This window comes from Bufo bufo, chromosome 2 (genome assembly GCF_905171765.1).
Source record: "Bufo bufo chromosome 2, aBufBuf1.1, whole genome shotgun sequence".
NCBI lineage: Eukaryota > Metazoa > Chordata > Amphibia > Anura > Bufonidae > Bufo > Bufo bufo.
Window position 1 is genome coordinate 540338480 of NC_053390.1, and position 15622 is coordinate 540354101.

Below are 15622 nucleotides of genomic sequence, written 5' to 3' on the forward strand. Positions count from 1 at the left end.
AATGTCCCCCATAATGTGCCAGTATAAAATACCCCTATATAGTGCCCCAGTAAATGCCTCCATAGTGCTCCTCTCCCTCCTCCCTGCTAGTGCCCCCCATAATGTACCAGTATAAAATGCCCCATATATCGTGCCCCAGTAGATGCCCTCAGTGTCCCCCATAATTTGCAAGTATAAAATACCCCTTCTTAGTGCCCCCCGTAGATGACTCCATAGTACTCCTGTCTCCCCTTCTCCATAGTACCCACCATAATGTGTCCCAGTATAAAATGCTACTGTACAGAGCCACCCATATAAAACACCCCTTCTTTGTGGCCTCAGTAGATGCCCCTATAGTGCCCACCAATAATGTGCCAGTAATAAGTGCCCTCAATAACGTGCCACTGCCAGTAACAAGAGCCCCCCAATGTACCAGTAATAAGCCCCCATCATGCGCCAGTAACAAGAGCCCCATCACGTGCCAGTAATAAGCCCCCCATCACATGCCAGTAATAAGCCCCCATCACGTGCCAGTAACAAGAGCCCCCATCACGTGCCAGTAATTAGCCCCCCATCACGTGCCAGTAATAAGCCCCCATCACGTGCCAGTAATAAGCCCCCCAATGTGCCAGTAATAAGCCCCCCATCACGTGCCAGTAATAAGCCCCCCCATCACGTGCCAGTAATAAGCCCCCCATTACGTGCTAGTAATAAGCCCCCCCATTACGTGCCAGTAATAAGCCCCCCCATTACGTGCCAGTATTAAGCCCCCCCATTACGTGCCAGTATTAAGCCCCCCCATCATGTGCCAGTATTAAGCCCCCATCATGTGCCAGTATTAAGCCCCCCATCATGTGCCAGTATTAAGCCCCCCATCGTGCCAGTATTAAGCCCCCCCATCGTGCCAGTATTAAGCCCCCCCATCATGTGCCAGTATTAAGCCCCCTATCATGTGCCAGTATTAAGTCCCCCCATCATCATGTGCCAGTATTAAGTCCCCCCATCATCATGTGCCAGTATTAAGTCCCCCCATCATGTGCCAGTATTAAGTCCCCCCATCATCATGTGCCAGTATTAAGTCCCCCCATTATCATGTGCCAGTATTAAGTCCCCCCATCATCATGTGCCAGTATTAAGTCCCCCCCCCATAATGTGCCAGTATTAAGTCCCCCCCATCATCATGTGCCAGTATTAAGTCCCCCCATCATCATGTGCCAGTATTAAGTCCCCCCATCATCATGTGCCAGTTTTAAGTCCCCCCATCATGTGCCAGTATTAAGTCCCCCCCATTGTAATAAGCCCCCCCAATGTGCCAGTAACACTATTGTAAAAAAAAACAAAAAAAAACCCACTTATACTTACCTCAGTGTCAGCGATGCGATGCAGACTCTTCCTGTGTCCCGCGCTGTAAGGCTCAGGCGGCGCCGGCCTAGTGCCTGCAGCCTATCAGAGGAAGGGGAAGGGACACACCTCTCCCTCCCCTGCACCTCCGCTGGCACAGGCAGATTACAATGGAGATGAGCGCAATGGAAGCGCTCATCACCCTGTGCCCGGCGGCGGCGGCTCACTTGGGGGGGGGCATTTTAGTTGGGGGGGGCACACCATGATGTAGGGGGGCCATGGCCCCCTCTGGCCCCCCCATGGCGACGCCACTGTTCTAAGGCCAGCAAAATACTGTCATGAACTTGCCGAACAGGTTCAACCATCTTTTGGTAGACATTGAAGGACATGTATTTTTTCAGCCATATTAACTATGTAACAATAGCAGGTCCCACAATTGACTTTCAAATAGTCAGCAGTGGTTTATTGCAGCCTACGGAGGGTTATTAGGCTTTCAACTACAGACAGCTCTAAAGTCAACATCGTCTGCAGGCGATGGGCAGCTTGAAAGAAGGGCTACATTTTGGAACTAGCAGTGCATACTCCCACTCACAGTAAAATGAGGAACAAAATATACTCCCAAAAGTAGTTTGTTCTTTGTTAGTCAACAAACAGTGGAATAATAACAACCTTTCAGTTAAGACCACAGTCTGTGAATAACATTATCGTAAATATTAAGGATAGTTTTTATACTTGAACAATGTGATATTTGTAATCCTCTCTGATTCTTTAGAGCAATTTTGAACTACCTTTATAAACAATAGTCCAAGTTTATGTCTGTAAAGCTGAATTCTTAGTTCTTCTTAGAAGAGTTTCTGTCTGTAGTTCGGCTGAGGAGCAAACAATATAGACTGGATAAGAGCAGCTCAGCTTAGAAAGCTATTATCACAACACAATGCAATATAAACTGGGATTTTTCAGCAGCTAATTTTATATGTCAAAAATGTGAAGTAAAAATTGGAAAGTTGTGCCCAAGTCCTTTTAGGACTCATTCCACTAAGCAGCTAATGTTCTTTCAAGAGCCATTAAAGGGAACCTGTCACCTCCAAAAACTATCTGAAGATGCCAGCAGTACCTGAGAGTAGTGAGCAGTGTGTTTCTCACGATTGTTTTGTTCCTGAAGGCAGATGCGGCAAAAGCTCTGAAAACGTTCCTTTATCCCCTGCCAGCGCGCCTCTCTAGACATGCTTGAAGTCAAGGGGGCAGCGGCCTCCTTGCTTAAAGTCAAGGTAACCATGCCCCCTTCCCTGCCTCTTGGCTGTGACTGACAGCGCTTATGCAGAGAGTTCCGCAAAGCCAGCCGAACTGCCGGCTGTCAGTCACAGCAAAGGGGCAGGGAAGGGGGCATGGTTACCTTTACTTGAAGCATGAAGAATGATCATTCACCATATACAGTTATTGATCCCTTCTGAATGCATTGTCTGGGGAGATGAAGAGCACACGTGCAGCATAATAACAAAGTAACATAACATAGGCTGAAAAAAGACATATACCTCCCTCCAGTTCAGCCTGTTATCCTGCAAAGCTAATCCAGAGGAAGGCAAAAAGCTCTCATGAGGTAGAACCCTTATTTTGCGGGAAGAAATTTCTTCCCAACAATCAGAATCAGGGAATCAGAATAACTACCTGGATTAATGACCTTTCTCCAGAAATCAAATAACTATAACCTGTAATAAGTGTGCTTGATTAGTTCTCCACTTCAATTATGATGTATTTCTAGTATATGGGTGTATTGCGTTTTATGTCTATTTCAGTAATATTCACACTCTAAAATCAAATATACTAAAATTCTAAAGTAATATCTGGCCTTTTTTATTCTTCACGACTGCTTGGCATTTTCAGATAATGCGCCGTATCACATTGTAATAGTCTGTAATAATGGTTTTCATAACAGAGATCTAACTACATTACACAGACCCAGTTTGGAAAGGAAAACAGGTAAATGATTTTATTAGTGAATTGAATGCAAATTACGTTTAATGAGACGTTTTAGATTTTAATGACTAATAATTTCCTCAGTAGACATGTCTGCATCCAGTATCACATTAATTCTCGTAATAAGAAAATTGCACTGCTGATGACTTTCTCTGAAGACGAATTTTAACGTTATCTTTTTTGTACATTTACCTAATAATGATCCTAGTATTTAATAGTAAAAGCAATAGTAGGCATCATTAGGAGAATCACTGTAATTAGTTAAAAAAAGAAAAGAAAAGATAAAAAAAGCCAATAAAAAAAGAATAGATATACACCTGATAACACTTAACTTATCTAAAATACTTTAGGTTAAAAGTTTAACAAATCATCCTCCATTTGCAACCTTGCACAACTTTGGCATGTATTGAATTGTATAGTTGGGCATTTTTTCATACCATAAAATCAAGTTGCTTCCACAATAGGACTGACATTTGGTCATTGTGCTGACAATCAATTACACACAGAGGATTAGCTAATGGGTTACTCCATAAATAAAATACATTGCATAATTTTAAGTAATATCCTGTGTCATTTGTTGGTAGGATAAATTAGCTGCAATTAAAGGGCTTCATTGAGAAAAAGAACCATTGGTCGGGGGAACCTCATGCCATTCCTGCACAGTTTTTATAGCCTCTTTTGTGCCCCCACATAGTACTAATGTCCATTGTTGTGCTCCCTATAAAGTTATAATGCCTCCTTTGTTCCCATTAGACAGTAATAATGAGGCTTTGACAGTAAAAAATGCCGCCTTTCTGCCCCAACACAGTGACCAAATTTGAGTCCACTACGTAGTAAAAATGCTTACATTCTACAAATTAATAATGCCCCCTTTGTGCCCCTTAGAAAATGAAAAAAGAGTATTTTTTAATTTGTGGGTGGCACCAAGGAGGTTATTTGTCACGGCGGACAGGGTAGGTTCTAGGCGAGAAGCTGGGGATCAAGGTCACCTCCTGACAAATCCCTACCAGCTCTCCCTATACTGCTATGCCCACGTTCAGACCCTTAAGGTGGGAATAACGTGTCCTCGTGCCTGGGCTTAAAATACCCTAAAATCCCTAAGATGGTGAAAGGGGAATAGAGGCAGCCTGCTCCCTCAGAACCTGGCAGGCGTCTCTCTAACAGCCTTGACAGCAAACCACAAGAGAACAAAAAACCAACTTATCTTTCTGAACAGGAACAGCCAATCCTTCCTTCCTTCCTTGCATACACAGAGCCAGACAGAAGCTATAACTCGCAGGGAACACTGGGAGTGGGTGTGATTTAAACTGGAACCAACGACCCCACCCAGTGCACCTGAAGGAAGGCGGATCTAGCTTGACTCCAAAACAAAACAAAAGGCTAGACATGTGCTGCTAATCTGGCAGACCTCCGCAGATAGCCTGAGCAGGGCATGACAGTACCCCCCCCTTCTACGGGTGACCTCCGGACACCCTGGCCCAACCTTATCCGGGTGGGATCTGTGAAAAGCCTTCACCAGTCGTCTGGCACTAACATCCAGAGCCGGAACCCACATCCTTTCCTCAGGGCCTTATCCCCTCCAGTGTACCAGGTACTGAAGGGAACCCCGAAGAACTCTTGAGTCAAGAACCCTGGAGATCTCGAACTCTAAATTTCCATCAACCAGAACAGGAGGAGGAGGCAATGGCGATGGTTCCACCGGTCTCACATATTTTTTCAGTAAAGACCTGTGGAACACATCATGGATCCTCCAAGTCTGCGGAAGATCCAGCCGAAACGCTACTGGATTGACCACCGCAGATATTTTGTACGGTCCAATAAATCTTGGACCCAGTTCCAAGATGGTACTCTCAGTTTAATATTTTTAGTAGATAACCACACCAGATCACCCACACACAGGTCCGGACCAGTCATACGTCTCTTGTCAGCCATTCGCTTATACCGCTCACCCATCTTCTCCAAATTTACTTGGATCCTCCGCCAGATAGAAGACAAGGCAGAAGAAAATCTCTCCTCCTCTTGCATCCCAGAGGAACTAGTCCCAGAAAAGGTACCAAACTGAGGATGAAAACCGTATGCGCCAAAAAATTGCGACTTACCCGTGGACTCCTGCCTACGGTTATTCAAAGAAAACTCTGCTAGGGACAAGAATGAGGACCAGTCCTCCTGATTCTCAGCCACAAAGCACCACAAGTAGGTCTCCAGGTTTTGATTAGTACGCTCTGTCCGCCCATTCGACTGCGGATGAAAAGCCGAAGAGAACGAAAGTTGGATGCCAAGCCGAGAGCAGAACGCCCTCCAAAACCTGGAGACAAACTGTGTGCTCCTATCAGAAACCACATCCGAAGGAATGCCATGCAATTTCATGATATTATCCACAAAAATCTGCGCAAGAGTCTTGGCATTGGGCAGACTAGCTAACGATATAAAGTGAGCCATTTTACTAAAACGGTCAACAACCACCAAAATTACTGTCTTCCCGGAGGAACTCGGCAGATCCGTAATAAAGTCCATAGACAAGTGCGTCCAAGGACGAGACGGAATAGACAAAGGAAGAAGTGAACCAGCAGGTCGAGTATGAGCAACCTTTGACCGTGCACAGGTTTCACAAGCTGCCACGTAATCCTCAATGCTCTTACGTAACCCAGGCCACCAGAACCTCCGGGACACAAGATCAAAGGTGGACTTACCACCAGGATATCCAGCAAGGACAGTATCGTGATGTTCCTTGAATACCTTGTATCGCAGTCCGTCAGGAACAAACAACCTCCCTGGGGGACAAGAACCAGGAGCCCCCTCCTGTGCTCCCAACAGCTCCATCTCCAATTCGGGGTACAGAGCGGAGACCACCACCCCATCAGCCAAAATCGGAGCAGGATCCTCTGAATCACATCCCCCAGGAAAACTGCGAGACAACGCATCTGCCTTAACGTTTTTATCCCCCGGGCGAAAAGTAACCACAAAATTGAACCTGGTAAAAAACAGTGACCATCTGGCCTGTCTAGGGTTCAGACACTTAGCAGATTGTAGGTAAGCCAAATTCTTATGATTCGTATATACTGTAACGGGGTGAGACGCCCCCTCCAACCAGTGACGCCATTCCTCAAAGGCCAATCTCCTACATCATAATTCCTCTCGGCGACCGAGAGTTTCTTGGAAAAAAAAGCACACGGAACCCATTTGCCAGGAGATGAACCCTGTGACAGCACTGCTCCAACCCCCACCTCTGATGCATCAACCTCCACCACGAATGGCAGAGACACATCGGGCTGCACCAGAATGGGAGCAGACGCAAAACATTCCTTAATAGTCAAAAAGGCCTGCAATGCCTCATCCGACCAGATAGAGACATCGGCGCCCTTCTTAGTCATATCGGTCAGAGGTCTTACAATGGTAGAATAGTTCGAAATAAATTTTCTATAATAATTAGTAAACCCCAAAAACCGCATCAAAGCTTTCTGATTCTCCGGTCGGTCCCATTCCAGAACCGCCCGGACCTTTTCGGGGTCCATACGAAAACCAGAGTCAGAAAGCAGATATCCCAGAAACGGAAGCTCCTGCACAGAAAACACACATTTCTCCAATTTATTCTCCCGAAGGATCGCCAAAACCTGTCTCACGTGATCCTGATGGGTCTTCAGATCAGAAGAGTAAATTAAAATGTCATCCAAGTAAACTACCACGAACCTCCCCACAAAATGATGGAAAATGTTATTGACGAATCGCTGAAATACCGCTGGCGCGTTCGTTAACCCAAAAGGCATAACCAGGTTCTCGAAAATGACCCTCATGCGTGTTGAAGGCCGTTTTCCACTCATCCCCTTCCTTGATTCTGATCAGATTGTAGGCTCCTCTTAAATCCAACTTGGAGAACACCTTGGCTCCAACAATCTGATCAAAAAGATCGGAGATCAAAGGAAGGGGATACGGATCACGGACCGTAATACGGTTCAATTCCCGGAAATCCTTTTTCTTTACAAAGAATAAACCCACTGCCACTGGAGACTTAGGCTACTTTCACACCTGCGTTTAGGTGCGGATCCATCTGGTATATGCACAGACGGACCCGCACCTATATGCAAACGCTTAGATCCGTTCAGAACGGATCCATTTGCATTTTGTTTTGTTCATGATAATGCAAACTGATCCGTTTTGACTTTACATTGAAAGTCAATGGGGGACGGATCCGTTTGAAAATTGAGCCATATTGTGTCAACTTCAAACGGATCCGTCCCCATTGACTTAGGCTACTTTCACACTAGCGTTCGGAGCGGGTCCATCTGATGTTTCATCAGACGGATCCGCTCCTATAATGCAGACGTTTGCATCCGTTCAGAACGGATCCGTCTGCATTATAACTTAGAAAAATTTCTAAGTGTGAAAGTAGCCTGAACGGATCCGTCCAGACTTTACATTGAAAGTCAATGGGGGCGGATCCGTTTGAAGATTGAGCCATATAGTGTCATCTTCAAACGGATCCGTCCCCATTGACTTACATTGTAAGTCTGGACGGATTCGCTTGCCTCCGCACGGCCAGGCGGACACCCGAACGCTGCAAGCAGCGTTCAGGTGTCCGCTCGCTGAGCGGAGCGGAGGCTGAACGCTGGCAGACTGATGCATTCTCAGCGGATCCGCCTCCACAGAGAATGCATTAGGGCTGGACGGCTGCGTTCGGGGCCGCTTGTGAGCCCCTTCAAACGGAGCTCACGAGCGGACACCCGAACGCTAGTGTGAAAGTAGCCTTACATTGTAAGTCTGGACGTATCCGTTTGCCTCCGCACGGCCAGGCGGACACCCGAACGCTGCTAGCTGCGTTCAGGTGTCCGCCTGCTGAGCGGAGCGGAGGACAAACGGTGCGAGACTGATGCATTCTGAGCGGATCCGCAACCACTCAGAATGCATTAGGGCTGGAAGGATCCGTTCAGGGCCGCTTGTGAGAGCCTTCAAACGGAACTCACAAGCGGAGCCCCGAACTCTAGTGTGAAAGTAGCCTTAGATGGCCTAATATGACCTTTTGCCAAACTCTCGGCAATATACTTCCGCATGACCTCTCTTTCAGGTTGAGAAAGATTGTAAAGCAGAGACTTTGGCAACTTAGCCCCTGGGATGAGATTAACTGGACAATCATAGTCACGATGAGGGGGCAATTCCTGAGCCCCACCCTCTGAAAAGACATCCGCAAAATCTGAGAGATACAGAGGTAGAGCCGTAGTAGACACACCAGAGATAGATGTGCCAAGACAATTATCCGAACAAAACTCACTCCAACCAATGATCTATCTTGCTTGCCAATCTATAATTGGGTTATGTTTTGTCAACCACGGTAACCCTAAAACTATAGGAGCGGGCAAGTCCTTCATGACAAAACAAGACATAATCTCAACATGTGAATCACCCACCCTTAACAGAATACCATGAGCAATATGAGTGAGACTCCTTTGAGAAAGAGGGGAAGAATCAATTGCAAAAACCGGAATCTCTCTTTCTAAAGTGCAAGTATTTAGACCCAGATTTTGAAGAAAAAGAGAATCAATAAGGTTTACCCAAGCACCACAGTCAATGAATACTTCAACAAAAAAATGTCTTGAGTCTAGCGCCACCATAGCTGGAAGGAGAAAACGAGTACTACAGGGAGCTTGCATACCTGCTTGCTCCACCACTTAATTCACACTACCAAGAGTCGGGCATGTTTTCTTTTTCTATTTAAGTAAACCTCTTTGTGATTGTTTCTCATCAACATGCGGTTTAACAAAAGGACAAGAAAAAATAAAATGACCACTTTTTCCACAGTAATAACATAGTTTATGCAATCTCCTAAAGTCTCTATTACCAGAACGGAAAGATACCTGACCCAGCTGCATGGGTTCCTCCCCTACCCCAGAGTTGCATGTAATATCATCCTGGGGAACAGGTGAGACGAAACCACTCACAGGAGGGATCCCTTGCGCGGAGTGAGCTTTACACCTCTCTCTAATACGTCTATCTAACCGTACTGCCAAAGACATTGCATTCTCCAATGTATCCGGGTACTCATGAAAGGCAAGGGCATCTTTCAATCTCTCAGATAACCCCTGACAAAACTGACTACGTAACGCGGGGTCATTTCACTCTGGCTCGGTAGCCCATCTCCTAAACTCAAAGCAGTAAGCCTCTGCAGTATGTTCACCTTGTAATAAATTGCGCAATTTAGATTCCGCCATCAAGGCCCGATCTGGATCATCATATATTAATCCCAAGGTTTTAAAAAATTCTTCCACCGACCGGAGGGCCAGAGAACCGGGCGGCAGAGAAAAGGCCCAGGATTGCGCGTCCCCTTTAAGCAGAGAAATGATTATACCAACCCTCTGACTCTCATCACCAGATGAAGATGGACGCAGCCAAAAATACAACTTGCATGATTCTTTAAAGCGGATAAAGTCATCCACACCCGCTGCAAATCTATCAGGGAGAGCGACTTTAGACTCCCCATAAATTTGACTTGCACCTGATGCCAGAGCATTCTGACACCGTGTGACCGAACTACGCAGATCCGCAACCTCTAGGGATAATCCCTGCATGCGATCAACTAGCGCTTCAATTGACTCCATCTCAAAACCGCTGAGCAATGGCAGTCAAAGTATTGGCGGGTTATAATGTCACGGCGGACAGGGTATAAGATACACAGAAAGATAAACAAATAAGATTCTAGGCGAGAAGCTGGGGATCAAGGTCACCTCCTGACAAATCCCTACCAGCTCTCCCTATACTGCTATGCCCACGTTCAGACCCTTAAGGTGGGAATAACGTGTCCTCGTGCCTGGGCTGAAAATACCCTAAAATCCCTAAGATGGTGAAAGGGGAATAGAGGCAGCCTGCTCCCTCAGAACCTGGAGGGGCAGGCGTCTCTCTAACAGCCTAGACAGCAAACCACAAGAGAACAAAAAACCAACTTATCTTTCTGAGCAGGAACAGCCAATCCTTCCTTCCTTGCATACACAGAGCCAGACAGAAGCTATAACCTGCAGGGAACACTGGGAGTGGGTGTGATTTAAACTGGAACCAACGACCCCACCCAGTGCACCTGAAGGAAGGCGGATCTAGCTTGACTCCAAAACAAAACAAAAGGCTAGACACGTGCTGCTAATCTGGCAGACCTCCGCACATAGCCTGAGCAGGGCATGACATTATTACTGTTTTGGGGCAGACATTGTATATTATTGTTAATAATAAAAACTCTTTTGTATCCCAAAACAGTATTAATAACCTACCTCCCAATATTGAATAGTGCCCCCTAATAGGAAAATAGTGACCAAACATAAAAAAAAAAAATAGTGGCCCTTTATAGTCAAATAGTATCCCTCATAGCCACATAAATAGTGCCCCTAGCCTGATCAACAACATTTTTCATTATTTAAATATAATTATTTTGAAAAAATAGTCAATTGATCAGACTTTAGTACAATATACAGTAATTGTAATGCAGATAATAAGACATTATCAACACCAGGATTAATATTGTAAAAGATTTGTGTTTGTGAAAGATTGTGATTGTGGTGAAGACTGGTGTGCCCACATTAATAATAAATTAAGTTAAGACAAAAATGGCTCCATGCCTCCCTGAGGAAACCTGACTGTCTGGGATTGTAAATTACTTGATGAAGATTAGGCAGATTTACATGAAGAATAAACTGGGTGGATTAGCTCAGTTTAATATAAATGCTGCACTATAATTAATTGAAATGTGTCACCAAAAATTGTATCTGCCATTTAAAACCAGATAGTGACACCTATTCTTTTTTCTAATCAGTTTTTTTTACATTTTCTTATTGTAGATTTTTTTTATTTTATTTCCGGAACATGATTATGAGGGGGGCCATCTTGCCTGCGTTGTTCTTAACAGCACTTACACAGCATTAAAAAAAATAGCTATCTGGCAACCCCTTTGGGCCATAGACACAATGGTCAGGAGGGGACCCTATTGACTTCTATGGAGAGTTTTCTAGGCATGCTCTGTGGCCTATACAGAGGTCATTGTACAAGGAAGAAATAGATAAGCTTTCACAATCATCTATTGTGAATGTATGATTCTGTCTTATCTATACATAGAGGTGATATCTTCTTATCATTACAGGCAGGATTAGAATAATATATAACGGCAGTAAAGTGATCCGTAACAGTCCAAGAAGTGGCACCTATTATTAGGCTTAGGCTGCAGGAATTTAAGGTTTTTGTTTAGATATAGATATCGACATGGAAAATTTAAAATTCTTTAAAATATGTCAAACATAAAAATGTGATTTAAACAATAGGTCATTTTCTGATAACACATTCCCTTTAAGTAAAATGGCTATCGGCCTGCCTGAGGAAGCCTGAATAAGTTACACACAATGACACACTGACTCATGTCTCTAAAAGCTCTCTGTGAATTTATTATAAATCGAACTAGCTATTGTCTTCTCCTCACTGTGAAAGAACATCTATGACACTACACTAGCCATATTCTGTATTTCAAGATCTCTTTTCTCTATCTGCCAGACCACCAATGCTTTCAATGTATAAACCCAGAAAACACATACAGATCCCATGGAAACCAGAATTTGGGGAAAATTCCTAACATAGTCAATTTGTGTAGAATTATTCCACACATCTCTAATATATGAATAATAGATAAATATTAGACAGATATTAGATAGATAGATAGATAGATAGATAGATAGATAGACAGGCAAGCAGGCAGATTGATGGATACTTATGGAATATTATCATGTTCATTAACATGTCGGTTTCATGCTGGAACTCTGGAATGTTTCTCTTATCAAAACCAAAAATCTGCTTTACTACGCCTGGAGCATGCATTCTTTAATGAGTGATGTGGAACAATAATAATCAAATGCTACCAACATTTAGTGAAAGAATTTTGCTCATTAATCTTAGAAAGGCTGCACTAATGAGCTCATAAACTCAGGATGTTACACTTGCGCCCTTACAGTGCATAAAATCAGATTTTTAAGAAATGTGAACAAATACATAACAGATGAGAATTAAAGGGGTGTACTGGTAAGAGGATGTTATCCCCTATCCAATGAAACAATTATTAGATTGGTCTAGGTCCAACCACGTAGACCCCCACCAATCTAATAATGTGGAACCCGTGGTGGTCATGCATGCAAGCATCTTGCTTCATATCTATGGGACTGCCAGAAAAAGTACAGCACCTGGCTATCTCCTGCAGTCCCATAGTCTGTGAATGGAGCAATGGTGTAATCAGTGGGGGTGCATATGAGGTATAGTAACTTTTTATTGCACGATTTACAAAGGGAGCATTTATGATGATTGAGAAATGCACTGACTATTGGGTCTAAAAAGGTGCACTTAGAGGATGAATGGTGTAATAGTGAAGCTTTTTTATTTTTATTTTTGTTTTTAAACACCAAAGTATGTAGGAGATTACTTTTTATGTGACAAGCCAATTTTCTCAATTCAGTAATCAACTATTATTGTCAGGGGAATGGTGGAAGTTGTTGCACCTTGGTAGTATTACATGGGTAGTTATGCAATACAAAAACATGCTGAGTTCTCCACAGCTAGACTCTCTGCTTTGGCTAATAGGAAGAACCCTAAGGAGACTCAGCTGTATGACATCCACTGTGCTTAATAAAGAATATTGAAAGGGGGTGTTCAGAACTTAAAAAATGATCACCTCTGCTCAGGGTTTAGTAAGTCATCTAATCGGTAGTGCCCAGCTCCCGACATCCTGTCTGATCAGCTGTTTGAAGCAATGCAATGTTCTCCTGAGAAACATGGCTCCTTCCAACAGCTGATCAGCAGGAGTACTGGGAGTCTATCCGCCACCAATCAGATATTAATGAGCTATCCTGAAGATAGATCATTAATATTTAAGTCCTAGACAACCCCTTTAAAAGTTAAAAATTACCCTGAACTGTTTCCTAACGAAAGACATGAATAGTGCCACAATCAGTTGGGGAAAGCATCAAGGACAGAAAATATAAATAAATCGTAAAGAAATCATCAGGACTCAGATCACACAGGTGTTTAGGATATACCAAGACATATGGATGTCCCGGCGACAGTGAGTGGCAGGAGATCTGTGAGACTGGCAACACGTGGTTTGATCTGACAGGTTTTCCTTGTGGATCAATAGGTGTCTGTGTTGTTTCTGGTGATGGCCAAACCCCTTGGCTCCAGGTGTTACTTATGTGGTCATTTAACCTTCCTTATTTATAGTTGCTTCTCCCACTATGCTGTGCAGTTTATAGCTTCTGTGCCTGTAGATTGTTTGTGGTTGGATCTCGGCTGAGTTCCTAGTGCTTCCATAGCCTCTGAGAAGTTAGGTTTTTCCTTTCCCTTTTGTATTTTGTTTGGGTTCTGTGTGTTGCAATTCCCTATTGTTTGTATTAGGCCTGATGTAGACTCCTGTTCATCCTTCCTTTTGGAGGAACAGGTAGTCTAGTCACTGCCATTAGTACCAGCATCCTATAGGGCTAGATAGGGCTCTAGGTATTCCTGCGTATGAACTTACCTACCTTTGGGGTCTGTTCATACTGGTAGTCAGTCAGGATTTTGCTTAGGGTTTCCACTAGGAGGTGTCCATCTTCCTTCCCTAGTTCTCAGGCCTGACTCCCTGTTTACCCCTACCCTCTTATGCTCGTTGTGGTGTTTCCCTCCCACACCGAAGCATAAAAACAGGATACCACTACACTAAAGGGAACTGGAATTTTTCATTCTGAACACTGAACATATGACTAGTGCAAACCAAAAAAAAATATGAATATGCTTAAAAAATGAAATAAGTTGGAGCTATGGTTTTATCTTATTATTGTCAGTAAGGACTCATGTATATTGTGCACAGAGCTTGTATAGTTCCTTTTGTATGCCCAGGCTCTGTAGGACTATGCATATGGATATATTCTCTCCTAGATGCAATGCTAAGAATACATGCAGAGTCTGATAAAACATGCCACAGAATCATATGGAATCAGGGCCAGACTGGGACTTAAAATCAGCCCCCGGGATTTTTTAAGCACACAGGCCCACCAGAGACTATACGCAGCCACATCGCATTATTATACTCTATGAAGCTATCCTGATAGAATGTCCAAGACAATGGACACATACAACACACCCCACTGATACACTGGACACATGCTGCACACGCCACTGATACACTGGACACATGCTGCACACACCTCATTGATACACTGGCACATGCTGCACACACCACTGACATGGTCACATAACTTACACAGATGCTATTAATTTAATTGCATATTTCACACAATTGCATATTTTGTAGATTAATATCTTGTGGCAAGCAGGATGCTGGCAGGGCATAGACCTGGGACACCTTTCTAATACTAACCCCTTGTACCCACTTGGCCATGCCCCTTTTCATAAATCTCCACCCATTAAATAAGCTTAAACCTTCTTCTCAATTCTCTCACCTTCCAGATCCCGCTATGTAAATAACCCCCTCCAGCTGCCATGACATGGCATGACTTGAAGACTGCTGTACACTAACAAAACCTATCTAACAAAGGATTTTGGGCAGTTTTGCCTAAAAGAATGGGAGAAAACTCAGTGTCTAGATGTACAAAATAATAGAAACATACCCCACAAGACTCTCTGAAGCACTGATTTTTAGGGGGTGAATACTTATGCACATTAACCCGTAGGCGACCTGCACCATACATGTACGGCCCTGGAAGCTGTGACTTAAAGGGGTTCTGCACTTTCATTCATTTTCATTCCTCTGGATAGATCATCAGCTTCTGATCGGCGGGGGTCCGACACCCGGGACCCCCGCCGATCAGCTGTTTGAGAAGGCAGTGGCGCTCCAGCAGCGCCGCGGCCTTCTCACTGTTTACCGCTGAGCCGCCCACCCACTGATGTCACGACTAGTATCAACTAGGTGGGCGCGGCTAAGCTCTGTTCACTTGAATAGAGCTTAGCCGCGCCCACGCTAGTTGATACTAGTCGTGACGTCAGTGGGCGGGCGGCCCAGCGGTAAACAGTGAGAAGGCCGCGCTGCTGCTGGAGCGCTGTGGCCTTCTCAAACAGCTGATCGGCGGGGGTCCCGGGTGTCGGAACCCCGCCGATCAGAAGCTGATGATCTATCCAGAGGATAGATCATCAGTTAAATGAAAGTGCAGAACCCCTTTAAGGACCAGCACCATACAGGTACGGAGCTGTGATTCGGCGGGTGCAGGAGCAGCGCTTGCCCGATCAGCGGCAGAGGCCCAGCTGTTACTGACAGCTGAGCCCCTACTGTATATGCCGGCATAGGTGAATACACCAATGTTGGCGTATTAATCCCTTGTATGCCGCAAAG

The 15622-nt window shown here is 44.4% G+C and overlaps 1 protein-coding gene across 1 annotated transcript in view; it reads right to left on the bottom strand.

Annotated features, from left to right (window-relative positions):
* LOC120990962 (neuronal acetylcholine receptor subunit alpha-7-like) overlaps window positions 1–15622 on the bottom strand; it is a 296293-nt gene that overhangs the window by 61421 nt on the left and 219250 nt on the right. The gene's annotated exons all lie outside the window — the stretch shown is intronic.